Source organism: Apis cerana, linkage group LG10, assembly GCF_029169275.1.
Source record: "Apis cerana isolate GH-2021 linkage group LG10, AcerK_1.0, whole genome shotgun sequence".
In the NCBI taxonomy this organism is placed as follows: domain Eukaryota; kingdom Metazoa; phylum Arthropoda; class Insecta; order Hymenoptera; family Apidae; genus Apis; species Apis cerana.
In genome coordinates, this window is record NC_083861.1 from 2,360,732 (window position 1) to 2,378,614 (window position 17,883).

The window sequence follows — 17,883 nt, forward strand, 5'->3', positions numbered from 1 at the left end:
TCATCCTCTACAGATAATCGCATCGCGACGTCGCAATCCTTTTTATCATCCTCTTTCCCCCCTTTTTTTCCTCTTTTTCCTTTTTTACGAGCATTTCCGTTTCTGAACCAAGCCTGCGTGGTGGGGGTCCGCCAGCAGTAGTATTCGTCGGTCAATCCATCTTTCGCGACCCCCTTTTCCTACTGCGTTACGAAAATCCGCATTATCCGTATATTGTAAGAGGCGCATCGTCACGACAGGTCGCACGAGTGTACTCTCGTGTTCAACGTGGCGCGAAGTTCCGTTTTCCAACGGCCGGCACGTAAAAGAAACCGCTAGCTTGTGCAGCCAAGGATGCATCTGGCGCGAGGTCCCGACTCGTCCTTGTCGATTCCGTCGCCGGAAACGCAGCCTCTTTATAGTACCCCTCCCGCTTGCCGTCTTGCTTCCGGTTACCGGCCGCCTCTGAGACGCGCGATTGTTGGTCCAGGTAAGAGGAACGCGCGCACAATGCCGTGACTATAACCGTATCTAGGACGGTGAACATATACGCGAGCTCGTAACACCCCTCTTCCTCATCGAATATTCAACGCGCTGGATTCTGGTGGATTTACGATTTTGCCCGGGCTACGCTATTCCACGCTCCTGTCGTGATCACGAGCTGCATGCATTGCACACGATTCCGTGATAATTCGTTTATTACGATATAAATAATTTGCTAAGACTTTGAGGATCTGACTCAACCATCTTTGATATCCGGTTTTTTAAGGTATTTGTTTAACGTGAATCTACGTAGATATTTCTAAGAATATCGAAGAAATTTAGAAACCTGAATGACAAATTTGAGATTTTTAAATAGGCGCCTACCCTTTTAAATGACGATAATGATAATTTATCAGATCAACGCGGAGGAGTTGTAAAATTAATGTAAGAAAGAATCGGCAGAAACAATCCTTCCTTCTAGGGAACAACCTAGAAACCGAGTTACGAAATTCATCTCTGATCGCGCGGGTTGTTGATTAATTACTCGGGAGGACCCCAAGGATTTGAATAGAAGTTTACCGAGAACGACGCAATTCAACAGGTGGTGGAGGGGGCGGAGGAGACCGAAAGGATGTCCAAACGGAATCAGGATCGGCATGGGCACAGAACCGTGCACCAGGCAGCCTCGTCGACATCCTGCCTTTTGCCAGGATTGCGACACTATCCGTGGCTCGTGCACGGAGGAGCACAGTGTGCCCCGACAGCGGAAGGAGATCTTGCGCAATCGGCCGCCCATTGTCTCAGGATCCTCCTTGTCGGGGTCTGGATTCGTCTTCATAGCTGCACGTACTCAGAGTTAACCACGTAATACACGGTGGATTTGAAATCCGGGCCAATGCTTGCCGATCGTTGCTATCTCTATTTGCTCGAGAGATCAGGATATCACAGCTCTCGTTCAAGTTCATTTTAATCGAAGAATTACGGATATGTTGATTTCTTGCGAACCAACGTTTCTCTTTCTTTCACTCTCTTTGTCCTCGGGAATTATTGACACCTTCGAGATGAAAGGTTTCCGAAGGGATCGTGAGAGGAATTTACGAGTTCCAGAATTGTGCTTTAAAACTCGATACCTGAACTGTTTACATTGGAAGATGGTTTTAAGTCGAAACAGATTCTGACAGGGGAACTTTGTCTGCAACTTTTTTTCTTTTATCGACCAAAATTTCAAAGTAATCTTTTCCGCTTTCGAGGAATAAACTCGACGGAGAACAAATACTCTGCAATTCGATCGATAAACTATCATTTACCGCGATATTGAAATCGGGAATACACAATCTAATACCGACCAATTTCAACAATGACCAAATACGAAATCGATAATGATTATCTTGTATACGGTCAATCAACATATCCATAAACCAGACAGAGGTAATAAATCGTCGATTTACGGGGTAGAAAAGCCGGAAAGGTGGAATTAATCTGTCGAATAGGATATAAATACTCGTGTTTCGTACAAAAATCCAGCGATTGCGAATGGTGGAACGCGCGTGCACGCGGCAATCCTCGCGAAGGCGCGCGCGAAACGATTGCTACACACTCTTTTTCCTCCGCGGTGCAATTTTACATCCGCACGTGGTGGATACGGATATGTGGGACGGCAGGAAAGTACGCCTCGAAATCTATGAATCATCGTGGTGATACACATGAGCCGATACACACGGGCACATCTCCTCTCGGGCTAATTCCCCGCTCGAAACTCGTTTTCCACTCTCGTGGCCGCGTGGGAGGATTACGTAAAAGGCCGGCCTCAAGGAAACACGCGATACAAATAAACGAGTGCAGACGTGGACGTAGGATATCTAAGATGATACCAATCGAATCGAATTATCGAATAATCTTGGAGAATATGAAATAACGATGGTTTGAAAAGAATCCTTTAACAAAAGGATAGAAGTCGAAGAATTAGCAAACATGTCTAATTATAGGATTAAATTCTAAAATAAATACGTAGTTGTGAATCTAAATCGAATCAAATTTAAAAACACTTTTACAGAAATGAATATTATTACTGATCCTGGGAATAAATAATAATGAAATTCGAGTAAGATGCGCGAAACATTCCAACAAATTCGTATTGATGAAAAAAAGAAATGACTCGTAATAAATTCCACCATTTTTCTATTATTTAAATTCAAGGCGAAATCAAATAATAGTTTTACCATTTCCCTCTTGAATCACGCGACTTTCTAAACCATTGGGATAATCATTGACGTTCCTTCGTGAATCTACGTGACGCACACGCGCCGCGTGTCTTCCGCTCCATCGCCCCTTGCTACACTCTTTTTGCCGTACTTTCTCCTTCGAGACAGCACCGTCGATTAACCCGATCATTTCGGTGCGTCCCGTTCCAGGGGCGCATTCTTTCTACCTTTCCACAACCGGGTCTCCGGACGAATCGAACGACTAATTGCCCCGTGATCTGTCCGCGATTCAAGCTCGTTACGCCACGAATGGGGACGCTAATTGGACCAATTTGTGACATTTCCTAACGACGTCGTCGCGGTGGTCCCCGACGATGGAAGCTGAATCGATTCGCGTAATTGAGACGTGCGGCGAATTATATTCGGACGATCGAATTGCTTGTGACCAGATAATAGCGACCTTATACAACAATCGAATTATCGTTCACAGACGGCGATAAAACGAGGACGGAATTGAAATATATTTGGACATTTCTTTCGAAAATATTAGTCTCGTTGGAAAATTATATACAGTAATTGGATCGCGGATTTTTATGCAGCTAAAATAATTTAAAAAATAAATCGTTCGTTCAAAATATGTCAGATTATGTAATGTTTGAAAAATGTCAATATATTTTTTTATATTGGATACTCTTCTATTGCTTCTGCAAATAAACTATTCCGAATTTGTCCAATTTTTAAAAGTTTCATTCACAATATTATTTTCATTTGTAACATTCAATTATCGTAGAAAAAATATTAATATCACGATTTGTTATTCTTTGAGAAAAAAAATATATATCTGCATAAAAATCCGGTGATAATAAAATTAGAATTGATTAATTAGAAAACAAGTCCAGGAAGATGGAATTTTTAAAACAATCTGACGTTAATCGTAATTTCATTTCCTAAAGAGAAGAAATGAAAAGTTTCGAGACGATCTAACAGTTTCATCTCGCGAAATTGGATCTTCATCCTCGATCTTCATCCAACGATAAATAATTCTCTCGTCTGTGAACCGATCGCGTGCGCGCACATGCACGTGAATACCCGTGTAATTTGCGAATCGAGCATAAAGTGTCGCGCAGTTTAAAATCAATTACTCACCCGGCGCTCACGCGCTCCTTCCTTAACGATCTTCCCGCACATTTTCGCAGACCACCGTGTACGTGTTCCCGCGGCCAGGTCGCGTAAAGTATCAATCTAGCGTAAAGGGGGGACTTGACCCCTCGCGCACACGCATTTATATTAACCCTCACCGGTGCCCGCGGAGATCGCGCTCGCAGGCCAAAGACGATTCTATTTATGCGTGCAACCGACGGACCCGGGGTTAATGTGATGATATTACTCACGGGATATGGTTGCCTACCTAAGTCGATTAGCGGTGGAAAGCTCCGGGACGAGTTTTGCGGTCGAAAGCGAGCGCGCACGAGCGAGGAGGGTGGCCGTGAAACGAAAGGGACAAAAGCGGGTACGAGACTAGTTTCTCTCCGGCTCGCATCCTTCCTTTCGAGGGGACCTTTAACCGGTCATCTAGCACTGCCAGGATTCCGTGCCACTTGTCCTCGTTGTCCGTGACACCGGTGGGACGGCCATGTTTAATCCGTGAATTCCCTCATTTTTCCGCTTTCTATCGATTAACGTCGGAATTTAAACATGAAAAGAGGACGATTTACTTGAGGAGACGTAAACGCGTAAAGTAATAGATTTTATCTGGTGGATATTGGAATAAATTGCTGATTAATTGCGAGATTTCTCGTCGCGTCCAGTTTGTATAATCGAACGGTGGTATTAATATTAGCCGATAACGATGTTAACACTGTTGAAGATTCGTTGGGACGAGGTCTGATCTTGAATTGGATTTATCCACGATTCATTGAATACGATGCATTCAATAAATAACACGCTAGAAAATCTAAAAAAAATAAATGTTTCCTGGTTTTCGTTCGAGGTGATATTCTTTTAAAAATAAAAAATAAAAAAAACGAAAGATGGAATTTGTATAATCCTCTTCGAATTTCATTTATCAAAAATTATAGGAAATGATTTTTTTATATACTTTTTCCTATATCTTTTTTCTTCTGCCGTACATAAAATTACAATATTAACGAGAGATCGTTCCTCCTTCGATCGTTCATCGAGTGTTATTATTTCAATAAAAACATCTAATTTATAACGTAAAATTTTGCATAATATTAAACAAATCTTTTCTTCTAATTTTCAAAATTCCTCTGATAACAGCCCCTGTGGCCTAATGGATAAGGCATCGGTCTCCTAAACCGGGGATTGTGGGTTCGAGTCCCACCAGGGGTAATTTAAATAAAAATTTCTTTCGATTCGATAACGAGAGAAATAAGCGCTGTAATTTTTGAAAATAAAAGATGTTTCTCATTTTTCCTTTTTTTTTAATATTAAAATTCCTCTTTTAAACTAAAATGTCGTAATAATTGAAAGCATTAAGAAGAATTTTTTAATAACAGCAACAAAAAAAAAGAGTAACGAAAGCATAAACATGTCACGTGATTCATGATTTAAATTCACTGAAAGTAAAATGATAGCGCATATTTATTTGAAATAAAATGAAACGTTCAAAAACGGGTTGTGAAACTCGAAACGTATGATAAAATCGAGGCTCGAACGAGAACGTGTGAATTACGAGACATCGATAATCATTATCATCATCGATCTCAAAAGAAGCATCATCTCTTCAGAAGCGAATCGCCTTCGTTTCGCTTCATCAATGTTTCCGGGTCCCTCAAAGGGATATACTTATTTTCATCGTCATTAATCTTTGTTTGACCGACCGTCTTAATTATACTCCCGATGCTATACGCAAGTATCTCGTAATATTCTTTTCATCAAGCCTCCGATGTCACGGACGCCCCATAAACGTAGCACATATCCTATAGCCTCGTCTCATCGAATCTCATATATTCGATATATTCATCGTGTCAATAATAGGACAAGAAGCTTGGAAGAGAATCGAAACCACCAACTCATATGTGTTTTTAACCGTCGTTCTTGCGGCTTCAGACCCAATAGATGCACCTGTCGATCGGAACCGACGCCAGCGATGGGATCAAGTGTATCGCGAGCAAATTTGAATAGTGACAAATCGAGTATTATAAGTATTTTGGAGAAAAAAGAACAATAATATCTAAATTTAACGATACTTAAACAGAACTCTCTATATGCCCAGAAAAAATGAGAATCAAATTGATGGAATAGATTCTAATTGACGATAGTTTAGTGCAAATTGTATACATTCATGTAAAAGATTTAAAATACATTCGATTAATAGTTTTTTGGAAAATTCCAATACGTAAATTTCAGAATGAACCGTATCTTACCTTTCAAATCTATATCCAAATACGTATTGAATTTGATCCCATCGCTATCGGTGACCGTATGGTATCGACGAGGCTGGCAATAAAATATACCTTCGAACGGCGTGATTATACTGACGAGCCCTAAATATTTCTCCTCGCGCCTTCTCCTTTCGATCTCCTGGAATGCGTCCTTTTCACCGCACACAGAGATCCATCTATCCGTTCCTCTCTACTCCACCGCTCCCTTTCCTTTGTCCCACTTCGTTCAACCGATCCCCGTGAATACATCTTCGCGTTAACGAATTTCGAGACGAGGCAAAGAACCCTTCTAATCCTGACTAACGCCCAGTCAGCCACGAGAGGCGTCCCGAAAAAGGCTTAAGACTCGTCTCCCCGAAAAAGGGAGGACTGCTAAAGGCTAGTGGTACCTGACAACGTCTTTATCGGCCCTCATCTTCGACCGTTGCCTCGGTGCCGCTTAATAGCATCCATAAAGTTTCATCGTGCGACTACTATGTCGTTTAAATGTATATCGAGCGGCGCACTGGTTGCCTATAGCGCGGCGCATCGAATCGCGTGCGCCCTCTACGATTTATTTTATCGTTTGGGCCGCTTTATGCCCTCTTCCGTACAGCATTTGCATACACGCCTCTGACGTACGTGCTGTACGAAATTTGTTTTATTTCTCGGCCGTGTACTGGCGTTAATAACGCGCCTCGCTTTTTCTTGCTCGCTTGTTGCCGATGCAACAGGCCACTTTGATGCATTAACGAAGATGGGTTGGTTGCGCTTGAAGGGGGGGAATTCTCATAAATGTTCTGGATTTTGCTCGGCGCTGGTTATCACGCGTTTATTAATTGTGTTCAGGCACGATGTTCCTCTTTTTTATTGGCGTATCGTTCTTCGTTACATACTATCTATCTACCGTTGCTCGTTTAATTTGTTGAGGTTGTTTTCGATACAACACGTACAAGGCATTATTAAAAATTGAGAAATTTTAAATAAATTTAATTTTGAAAATTAAACTTGACTGAAAAGATTGAAACAATAAATATTCAACTCCTCTAACTTGATTGATCTAATCAAATTTCTATAATATTATTCCAAGTACTCGCAATTTATTCATAATTCACATCAAAATCAAAAACCAATTTCAAAAAAATTTTTAATAAGATCGTATGCAATTTCCAATTAACGATTGTCAAAATCCATGAATCATCTCTTCTTAATGAAGTTCGAGTAAATTTTTCATATTTTAATCAGATGTACGAAACTTATGAAAGAAAATTCGTTCGATCACTTCTTTCGTTTTATTTTCGATATTTTGTTTTGTATCAATGTGTGCATCATTGCGATTATTTCTGAGGATACTTGGTACATTTTGCGACGACACAATGGCTCATTTCGAGCTTCTTCGCCATCTGAATGGATCATCGGGCTTAGTCAACGAGCCACATTAAAATAATAACGTGCATGGGTGTCAATGTATTAGAGTGTGATTTCCGTTACATTGTTGGCCATTTTTTTCTCCGTTCTGGCGCCATATTCAAGAAACTGTGTTCTTAATTCTCTGCGCAAAAAGTCCGCGAATGATGAGAAAAAAAAAATCGAGAATCATTTCCGGTACCATTATCGCAAAAGAATGAAGGATTGATAAAAAATTAAAATACAGCGAACGAGAGATGCATAGAATTGAATACAAGAGATAAAATACCTATGGAAAAAATCAAAATTTTTCTATTGTTTGTAGAAAATATAAAAAAATTTATAATTGGAAATAAAAAATTTCTGAAATCTACAATATTATAGAATATTACTTGTTATTTTTATGCTACAATCTTCTGTTTCAATGTCGAAAATTGCTTATTCATTTAATGAACGTTTTATCTCGTAAGAAATATGTTAGCTAGCAACAATAAATTATCATTCGGAACTGATCTGACGCCATATATAAATTATCTTAATAAACAATTCGAACTATCGATCATTATTATTCTACTAATTGTTGTTACGTATTCTTCAAAATAATGAATATAGACGAATCAATAATGAATGTAGATTTCGAAGCCAACTATCATAGAACACGATATTCTAATGACCATTCTAAGCAATGATTTCGCGTTCTACGTAAGAAACAACAATACCAAGTGGCCGTCATGATCGAAAGTATCGTGCGAATTTACAGGTCTGAAAAGTCACGGATCTACTCGACTTCCTAGAACGCCCACGCAAATTAGAAAAGACGCAAACGGACGCTATGTAATGATAATTACATTATGCAACTTTGTTATCGTTTGTTCCTCGTCTTAAAAAAATATTTAAGAATTGAATAGCTCTGTGAATATTTCATCACAGATGAATTATCGTAGAACATGAAAATTATTGCCATAGGAATAGGAAGAAACAGTTTTCCAAAGTAGAACCAGATGTAAAACATCCTTGAATTCAACTTCGCGTTCAACTCGATTTTTAAACTACAATTTTTGCGACAAAATTTACGAACTCTGTAAAAACAGAACTGTTGGCAGAGAGATATTCTATATCCTTTTATTTCATTCACTTTAAATTTTGTCATTGTTTTAACGTTCCAAATATTCGAAAGAATAATTAAAAACGAATGGATTACTTTTGTGGAATTTTTACACAAAAGTAAAATTTCTTTCAATAATTGCAAATCCACCAAGAATTCAAATCCCATTTCCTTTCTTTCTTTCTTTCTCTTTTTTAATCCCGAATTAGAGAAGAATTATCGCCGTGATTTAGTAACTGGTTTATCCAAATTCCTCCAGAAAACCAACGGCGATATTTCGAAAATACATTAACGCGTATTATTTATGAACATCTGTATTAATACGAGCCTATTCCCTGCCGCGGTGTTTGCGTGCTCTCGAATCCTTGAATTGGAAATGAGCCTTAATATATTAGCACGAATAACATCGTCTGTGATAAATGTTACGCTATGTCGTCTACACCGTGTTGTCGTGGATAGGATGTTTTAATAATTTAGAGACCAGTCACGGACATCGGCGTTGCAATAACGATTACGTAACCGAAACGTCGTGTCGTTCGGCACACTCTGTATTTATTGACGTGGAGGCAATGCCGGAACGGTGATTACGGGCAGGGAACTTGTTAAAGATATAGAAGAGCGATATTTTGCCGATAGTTTAGTCCTGCGGGGGCCACTCGGGGTCTTCCAAGTCGCGGGCTCTTAATAGATCCTGCTCTTTCCACACCGGGGATCGCGAACTGCCTCGTAGGATTGTAAATCGCGAGGTCTTAAGTTAAAACTTTGAGAAATGGCAAATGCATGTACTTACGTACTATCTCGCGGTGCCTAACGAGTTGGCGATCGTTGGTAATAATCTGTTGTAGCAAATGACGTGTTGAAATCTCTTGATGGAGGGGGAAAGGGGGCTATCGATTTAATTTATCACGTATGGAATGTCCTCCGTTACGCACAGTCCCCTGAAAAGAGTAAAATAGAAATTAGAATATAGAATTAGTAACAACAAAAGAGAAAATTGAAGAAGCGTATTTATATTACGAGAAATTGTTCTTATTTTTTATTTTTTAGACGATAGATTAATTTTTTGTAAACCGTCTTATAAGTTTTTAAGTTTAAGTTTTTTACTTCAATCGTCCCTTAAGAGTTTGGATCTAGTAAAAATGAAAGACAATATACCGATGTAACCGGCAAAATCAAAAACGAATATCCTATAAGAGAAGTTTAAACGACCTAGCAGTAATCGAAGTATACAAGTCTTTGGAAGATCTTTGGATTGGACAGGGGATAATAACAACGCGGTTGGTCTCAATTTTTCTGGCGATGGTGGTGGTATTAAAAACTCGTAACGCGGTTTAATAAACGATACGTGGCCGGTTGCCGGCACGGTAACGATCGTTTCGACCAAACGTAGTCGAAAAAACCGGGAATACAGAATAAGAGGAAGTCCGTATAGAGGAAGAAGAGGAATCGCAGAGGAGGATTCGTAAGGGAGGATCAACGTTGAAATGAAAGGGAAAAGAGAGGACGCGGGAGAGGGAGAAAGAAGGTGGAGCGTAAAGAAGAACAAGAAGCGCGGTGTGGTCGCGGTAGCAATCGACAGACCCGTCATTAAAAATCAGTTAACCCCGCAATTACCGTGCGAGTCCGAGCCTATTAAGTGCGCGTAATCGGAAGGGACTTTTTTGGAATAATCGTTTGCAAGAAGCTCACAGGAGAAACGAGCTCGTACGATTCGCAATCAGATCTGCGACTATTAAGGGGGAAAGGAACGCTTTGTCCCGAGACAAGGCGAATGAGAATAATGGGACGATGTTAAGGATTCTTTAGGGAGAGGACACTACCTATGTGAAGAAATACGTGCGATACCTTGTCTCGAATAGGAAATAAGTACTCCTCGCGAGTTAAAGACTCTGGATAAGGGGGGCATTAATTAATTAATAAGTATTCGGAATACGAATTTTTGACAATTTCATGCAATTTGGCCCACGTTTAATTTTCTATTAATTAATAATATTGATCTTATTTATCGTAATTATGATTTATACTTGTTTCATACAAATAGATATTCTTATTACTTCCATCGTATTTTCTTTCTTTCTTTCTCGACTGTATTTGCATATATCTTCACGTACCTTGGTAAATAATCTTTCCACCTTCGACCTCCATCTTAACATTTCCATTTCATATCACAATATCGATTCGTTCTCGTTGATCACCCAGTATATGCAATAGTAAAAAGATCGCACGAGAATACGAATCACCGGGCATCGATTTTTCGATTCAACAATTGGAAGCTCGAAGCGGACCGTTACACGAGGGAAGTTTTCATTTACCTTCGCTTAAGTGGCCACTTACGAGTCTATAACCCTTTCTTTACCTACGTTATTGCTTCGTTAAAGCATCATTTTCCTCTTCCCCTCATTTCCACCGTTGCGACTCCGACCGCCTCTCGATACTCACCCATTGCCCATTCCCGCAGAGTTATTCCCGACTACTCCCAGAGTCCGTACTTAACTCTCCTACCATATAAGAGTTCCGGAAGAGCCGTTTGCTCTCGATATGTTGCTCGCCCGTTCGGCCTGGTACCCGGCAGAAGTTCAGAGGAGAGAGCCGATCGAGTAGTTACGGATAAGTTTGTCGGCGCTTAAGTGGCGCCGAATACGGTCCTGTAAGTACAACCTGCTCGTGGCAGGTCGCTGTTACACGCGTGTGTACGTGCGCGCATGCACGGCGTAAGCGCCGTCCAGTGATTGCGGGGAACTGGCCCGATACAGGTAGAAATGCTGGAAATTTTTAACCGAGCTCCTCCAATTCGATCGATACTTTACTCGTGTAATTGGTGCACGCGAGATTCGCCGAAATTCTCCAAGGAATTCTGCATGACGTTACGAACAATTATGGGATCAGTGACATCGCAAGATTCCAATTTTTTATCAGAATTATAAGAAAGGAAAGAACGGAATCTAAAAGCGAAGTGAGTTAGGATCGACTATCTACAAAAATTCTCCATTTTATCACGTTTCTTGATTGGATTTGAAAATATTATGATTCTAATATTTAAAAATCTTTCTTTAAAAATTTCATATATATTTTTATGAATCTAAATGAAACTATAAAAAAAAATAATCACCAAACCAATCAAAACCAATCTGAAAGGAAAAAATTTGTATTGAATTTGATCTCGTCACACAACCTATATACCTTACGTTCAAAAATCATAAGATTAATCAAAGAGATTCAAAGAGATACTTTGGTGTATACCCATTATACCCTCGAAATCGGCGAAAAGTGGATCCGGCTCGTGCCTTTCGTTGGATACGCTGGAATCTCGAAAGGTTGGAGGGGAAGAATTCGAGAACGAAGCCGAAACAAATAGTTACAAAACTGGTCTGGGACGGAAGACAAAGTATTTTGGCGAGGAGACGAACAAGCATACCAGTACGGTGGGGTTCGTTTTAAGCCCGTTGCCATTATCTCGAGGAAAAGGGACACAGGCAGAAAACCGGTCGTACAGAATCCCGCGATAATATTTGCGACACTCGGATCCTCGTGGCGGGGAAGGAGGGGGCCGATGGTCGCATAAGCTAAAGGATAGGCTAAAGGGAGGCCTAAAAAGCGAGTGATTTGGCCGGTGGGGCCCGGCTGATTAATGTGACCCACTATGCACGCCCGCTATATGGGCCGACCTGGCTCATTTGCATTTGCATCGCCACGGACCACCGTGTTCTCCGCTCTCGCGGACTTCTTTCGGAACGAACAAGCTCATGTCCAGAATCCTCCATTCAACCCGCTACCATTTCAACTTCGTCTCAGATTTAACTCGGGATATCTCGAACCGAGGACGATTATCCAAGTTGGGGAAAAAATATATATCTCCTGTTAAATGGTAATCGATTTAAATCTTAATTTTTATCGCTACAAAAATTTGCAAAATCAAGAGAAGATCCGATACTTCGAACGAATAGAGATAATATTAAGTTTAATTGAAATCGTCGGTTTCCTCGCAGATATATACGAGAGTCGGGATATCTGTGAGAAACGATTGTTCAAATTAGAACTCCCTGATAAATCTTAAGGCATCTACTTACCTCTTATGGTGCAGCGATTTAAATCACTTTACCTCGTGGTTACTAGTCGTTAGAATCGTAATAGAACGACGATTTCGGAAGGTGTCGTCAATCGTTGGCGCGTGTAACCGCTGGCGATTCGCAACTGCGTGGGCGTTTATTGGCGACCTGTTTAACATAGTCGACGGTTAGCGGATTCAATGATCGTGTAATTGCCGGCAGGAAACCGGACAGTTGCTTGAACCGCGTTTTACTCGGAACTTGTCGCTGTTACGACGTGAGGCAAGAGTTTGGAAATGTTTTAACGTATCTTTCTTATCTCTCCTCAAGCAATTTTCTTCCTCCGATGAATTCTTTATGCGCGAAATAATTTTAATCTCATCTACCGATACAGTTATTTTCTCTCTTTCTACTCTCCTCTTAATTATCATTATAGATTCGTTAGAGATTTTATTTTTATTTATCCTCCTCGTATCGTGAAAATGTAGGAATAAAGAAAGGAGAAGGGGAGGATTAGCCGTTTACAATCTCTTTATACCCATTCTTATACCATTATATAAAATTACGATCGACGAGAAAATCAGAGAATTCTTTCACAAAGGACTATCTTCGCTGTGGAATCGCGCACACCCACGCAAGAGGGCACGCGCATGAATGCAGGTGCGTGACGATGGGTTAGCGAGGGTTAATGCGCCGGGTAATAATTAAAACGCCATTTCCCATAGAGAAAGGCGAGACGAGAGTTGATCATAAAGGCCTGTTCTTGCCGCGCCTCTATCTCTCTAACGGTGGTTCAGCGAATAGGTCCTCCTTTCGTGGACCGCGATATTATATCACGGCATACCTGTTCCCTCGGCCAACCTCTACGAGGATCACGATGATATACATATAAAATACGCGCGCGTGCATTTTAATAAATTACTCGTCGATTCGACTAATTTATCAATTCCCGCGTTCAACTACAGTTTCACTTTTCAGGAATATCAGAAAGAAGATTCGAATGGTCGAATCGAAGTTGTTTTTTCTTTTCTTTTTTTTGTTCTTTCTTTTCTTCCTTCTCTGTTAAACGGCCAACCATATCCGGCTATATTTTATTTTGCGAATCACGACCGCTGTTGGTGAATAATAGCAGTTAGACAGAGGTGTCCTTGTAGTAACGCTCCAAGGATGGTACGCGGAGGCTCGAAAATTCGTCGAATATGTGTACACGTGTATTCGCGTGTGGGTAAGTAGCGGTTGCATCTCGGCCACAAGAGCATACATTGTAACGAATTATCGCACGCCGAGCGGCATCGTAATTAAGAGTTACGCAACAGGTAATTGAGAAACCTGACACCTTTACAAAGTGTTACCTCGTCGACACGGTGGATCGTATCGTGGGGCTTCAATAATAATATGATTCCGCGATGATAGAACGCGGCTTTGACGCATCACGATTCATAGTCCTCGCGATTAGATTCCCCCTTCATTCTTGATAATGTTTACGAGTCTGTTGTAATTTCACGTCCAAGAGAGTTTTTCTTTTTCTTTCAATGAAATCAATTAAAATTTGTTAATTATTTCTAATTAATTCTAAAATTCAGGTTTCTTCTTCTTCTTCTTTTTTTTTAACTTGTCATCGTTGGCGCTTATTTTTAAACATGAAATAGAATCTGTAAAATCTATTTACGAATAATAAGCGTGAAAATAAATTAAGTTGCTATAATATATCATTCGTTACAGAAACGAATCGAAACTAGCTTATAATTATTTTTAATTATTGTAATTGCTTAATCCATATTGATTCCTAGATAGATAAGAACAAAATAAAAAATTTTTCATAAAATTAAATATAACGTACAGCTCATTTAAAATCGCTGTTTATCTTCTCGAAATCGAAAGCCAAGCTTTCCCACGAACTCAATACAATTACTTCAACTTAATTATAGATCACACCTTCCTCGGAGTTATTATAATGCGCGCATTTATTTCATACAGAAGAAGAAGAAGAAGAAGAAGAAAAAATATCCTTCCTATCGCAATAATTCGATTCTAATAACTCGGCCGTCCTTCCTCCACCACGTCCAACCTCTAAAACCCATCAATCACAGATCCGCGGATCTACGCGCCGCGATCCATCTCAATTGGTATTACGGCGGCGAGTGAAACATAATGTCAGCCGTTAATGAAAACGTAGGCCGGGGAAGAAAAAGGGTAACGCGACGTTAAACGACCCGGGGGATAATCCTCTGAACCTGTGGGTGATAAAGATGCCTCGATTCCACGGTCTAATTACCAACGATTATTCCAGCGAGGCAACCAAGGGTGGCCCCCTCCTCTCGAGCGCGTACACGCACGATGAAGAAATAAGCATCGACTGTTAACCGTCTCGGGCAATTATTAATCGCGTCTCAGGCTAATGACGAGCGGCCCATACGTGGCGCGCGAAAGGGCCAAGCTGTATGCTAATGAAGAGGCGAGAGTAGCTCCGCGACTCTCTTTTATTTTTCGCGCGGATAATGTAACTTTGGCCGGCCGCGGCGAGTGATTAGCATCGGCTCTGACTCGCCTCGCGATGAGGCTATCCCTCAACAAGGCCACGGGATAGGTGCAGAGGGGAATATTCCTCAATGTCGCGGTAGCCGATGAAGACCTCACCGGGGGTAGCTGTGAGCCTTGACCGCGTGCTGCTCGCATGTATATGTATATCCTCTTGGGAGGAGAGGATGCTCGATGAACGGTCAAATTCGAGTTAATACGATCGAGGAAGTTGGAGAGGGTGCGAAATTAACTTTGGAAGGATTTTTGTTTTTCGTTTTCCTTTTTTTCTTTTTGGTAAGATAGTGGTGCTATAATTTATCGAGCGAATATATGGTATATATATGGTGAATACGGGGGAAATTGATCGAGTATTTTATATTGTACGTTGAATGACGAGTGACAGATTGGAACAAAGGATTTCAAAGATTTCTTGATTTTATAAGGAACACGCGTAGAAAATGAATCGTGCTGAATCGCGATTTACGCAGTTTTTTCCCCATTTCGCACAAACTTCATTTCGTTATTAGAGATATGATATATTGGATAAAGTGCTTACTACGACGTTTATTTATTATATTTGAAAGACTTTCTACGTAAAAAAAAGTTATATTACAAGTTCGACAATTCCACTCGCGTGATTGATACTTCTCTCGCAGTTTCTAATTATTTTATGTTCTTTTTTGATATAAAATTGTGATATAAAACAATTCTATGGAAACCTGAAACCGTAGGATTGATAACTCTATTAATTATTTCCTCCTATATACACTTGTTATAAAACTTTCTATCGCAAAAAGCTGACTTTCTATTATTATCTTAAGTCGCACTACGGTTACTATACACGTCATTAATATTCCCTAACAATTTATTACATCGATCTTTCTCATTTGTAATTGTAAAAACAAGTTAACATATAATTGTACAAATTTAACAATATATCCGAAATAAGAATCGTGGAAAACCGACCATCAATTTCCCTAACAACTCGATTCACTCGAGTCGTGGCATCGAGTCACGTGTGAAAAGGATCGTACGTCGTAACTAATCGAACCAATTCACCGATAATCGAGGAATCTATTAACCACACGAATTCTGGCCGATGTATACGTTGATTAATCATACCGGTTAACCGATTATCGTTTACACCAACGGTTTACACCGGCCAACATACGTATACACACGTTGGGACGTGCGTGAAATTGATTTAAGATCGACGCGGTTGTAAACAGTTATTTAAACGGAAAGAATATCGGGACTCTTCCGAAGGTGCGAACGAACATCTCGTTACGCTCACGGTGTAGTCTGTGGAAATGGGAAATAGTAATGCTATATGGTTATTGCAAGACAGTTGCAAAACCGGCAAAAATGCCCACGCTAATCACGACAGATCGCCCGATCGTCGGGCCTTTCGGCACCGTGGCAATAAAATCGGGCATCGTAACGCGCCCCAAGCCGCAACTCATCGGTGCACGCTCATTACCGGATCCGTGGAAGTAGCAGTAAAGTGTACGAAGTAATTCAGACGGAGTATGGAGTATCCATCGACGTGTCGGCCGTTATTTCAGAGGCGTCTCGTTTGTGTGGCGCACAATTTTACAAACCGTGAAATACACGCGGGGCGGGGACGGGATTGGAAGAGTAGTGGTTGGAACGTGGTCGGAAGAGTGTCAAGAAAAAAAGAAAAGAAAGGAAAAGAAAGAAAGAAAAAAAAAAGAAAAAAGGACGTGGAAAGAGCGAAGCGTAATTACGAATAAAAGTTTCAATTAGCTCTCTCGGGCTAAATGTGGTCATCACGGTTGCCGTGATTCATAGGCCATATAAACTGTATGTGCATAGCCAGGGCGCGTATACAACGTCGGGATCGGCGAAGGATGATGATGCTTACCACTCTACCTTTCACTTTGTTTTCCCGAGATACCTCGGCTAAATATTAACCTCCGTGACAGAGATGCTTTTCCCCGTGTGTCGCGTCCCATGACCATTATCGAACGTTATACAGCGTATGAAAATTCATACGGTAATCGCTTTCCAACTCGAATATACAGGGTGATTTGGAAATACAGGAAGAGACACTAAAGGGGTGTGTCTCTTTGTTGGTAAATGGTTGTTCTCTCGACTCGACTCGATTAGATCTTTTTGGGTTTTTTAAAATCTGCGCACAATTTTCGAGACAGAAAATGAATTCAAGATCAATTCGAGGAATCCTTCGTACTTTCTTGTTTTCCGATTTAACGCCAAGGCGTGCAATAAAATATTTTGAGGCACAAGTTAAACACGAATGGAAAATTGTTTTTAATCGTGCATAATTCCAATTTTTAGTATGTAAACTCCTTGAAATGTTGACACGTATTTCTAAATTACCCTGTATATATTCTCTCCCATAACTCCTTAATTTCGTCGTGTATCACATTGTAACGCAACGACGGCAAATTAAACGAAGAGATACCGCTGTTAAACGTCCCACCGTTGACGCATCCCATCGTTTCTTCTTTTTTGTCTCTTTTATTATGTTTCAATCGCCATACCAAGTCGTTATAAACGATATTTTTATCGTGTGCACAAGGAGTGCCGCCTATTCTACACGAAAAAGGTTGAAGCTAGGTGAAAAACAATCGTGAGAGTCGACGTGCCAACGATTCTTTGCACTCTATACGATACGAGATGCTCGATCATGTACTTACAACTTCCGTGCAAAGCTGTTATTATTATTCGATCATCGCTCCAGTTTCAATCGAGGCTACCGCAACGATCACTCG

At 40.5% G+C, this 17,883-nt stretch overlaps 1 protein-coding gene and 1 non-coding gene across 14 annotated transcripts in view; one reads left to right on the top strand and one right to left on the bottom strand.

The window, feature by feature from the left end:
- Positions 1–17,883, bottom strand: part of LOC107993055 (serine-enriched protein) — a 134,635-nt gene that overhangs the window by 81,564 nt on the left and 35,188 nt on the right. For 8 of the 13 annotated variants that reach the window (XM_017049247.3, XM_017049248.3, XM_017049246.3 and 5 more), the window contains exon 12: positions 9,352–9,499. The gene's annotated coding sequence lies outside the window, so the exon portion shown is untranslated. Of the gene's footprint in view, positions 1–9,351; positions 9,500–12,628; positions 12,776–17,883 lie in introns of all 13 variants that reach the window. The other 5 variants (XM_062081089.1, XM_062081091.1, XM_062081088.1 and 2 more) reach the window with 2 other exon arrangements.
- On the top strand, positions 4,943–5,015 carry Trnar-ccu (transfer RNA arginine (anticodon CCU)). The gene has a single exon. It is a non-coding gene; the product is annotated as a tRNA-Arg (tRNA).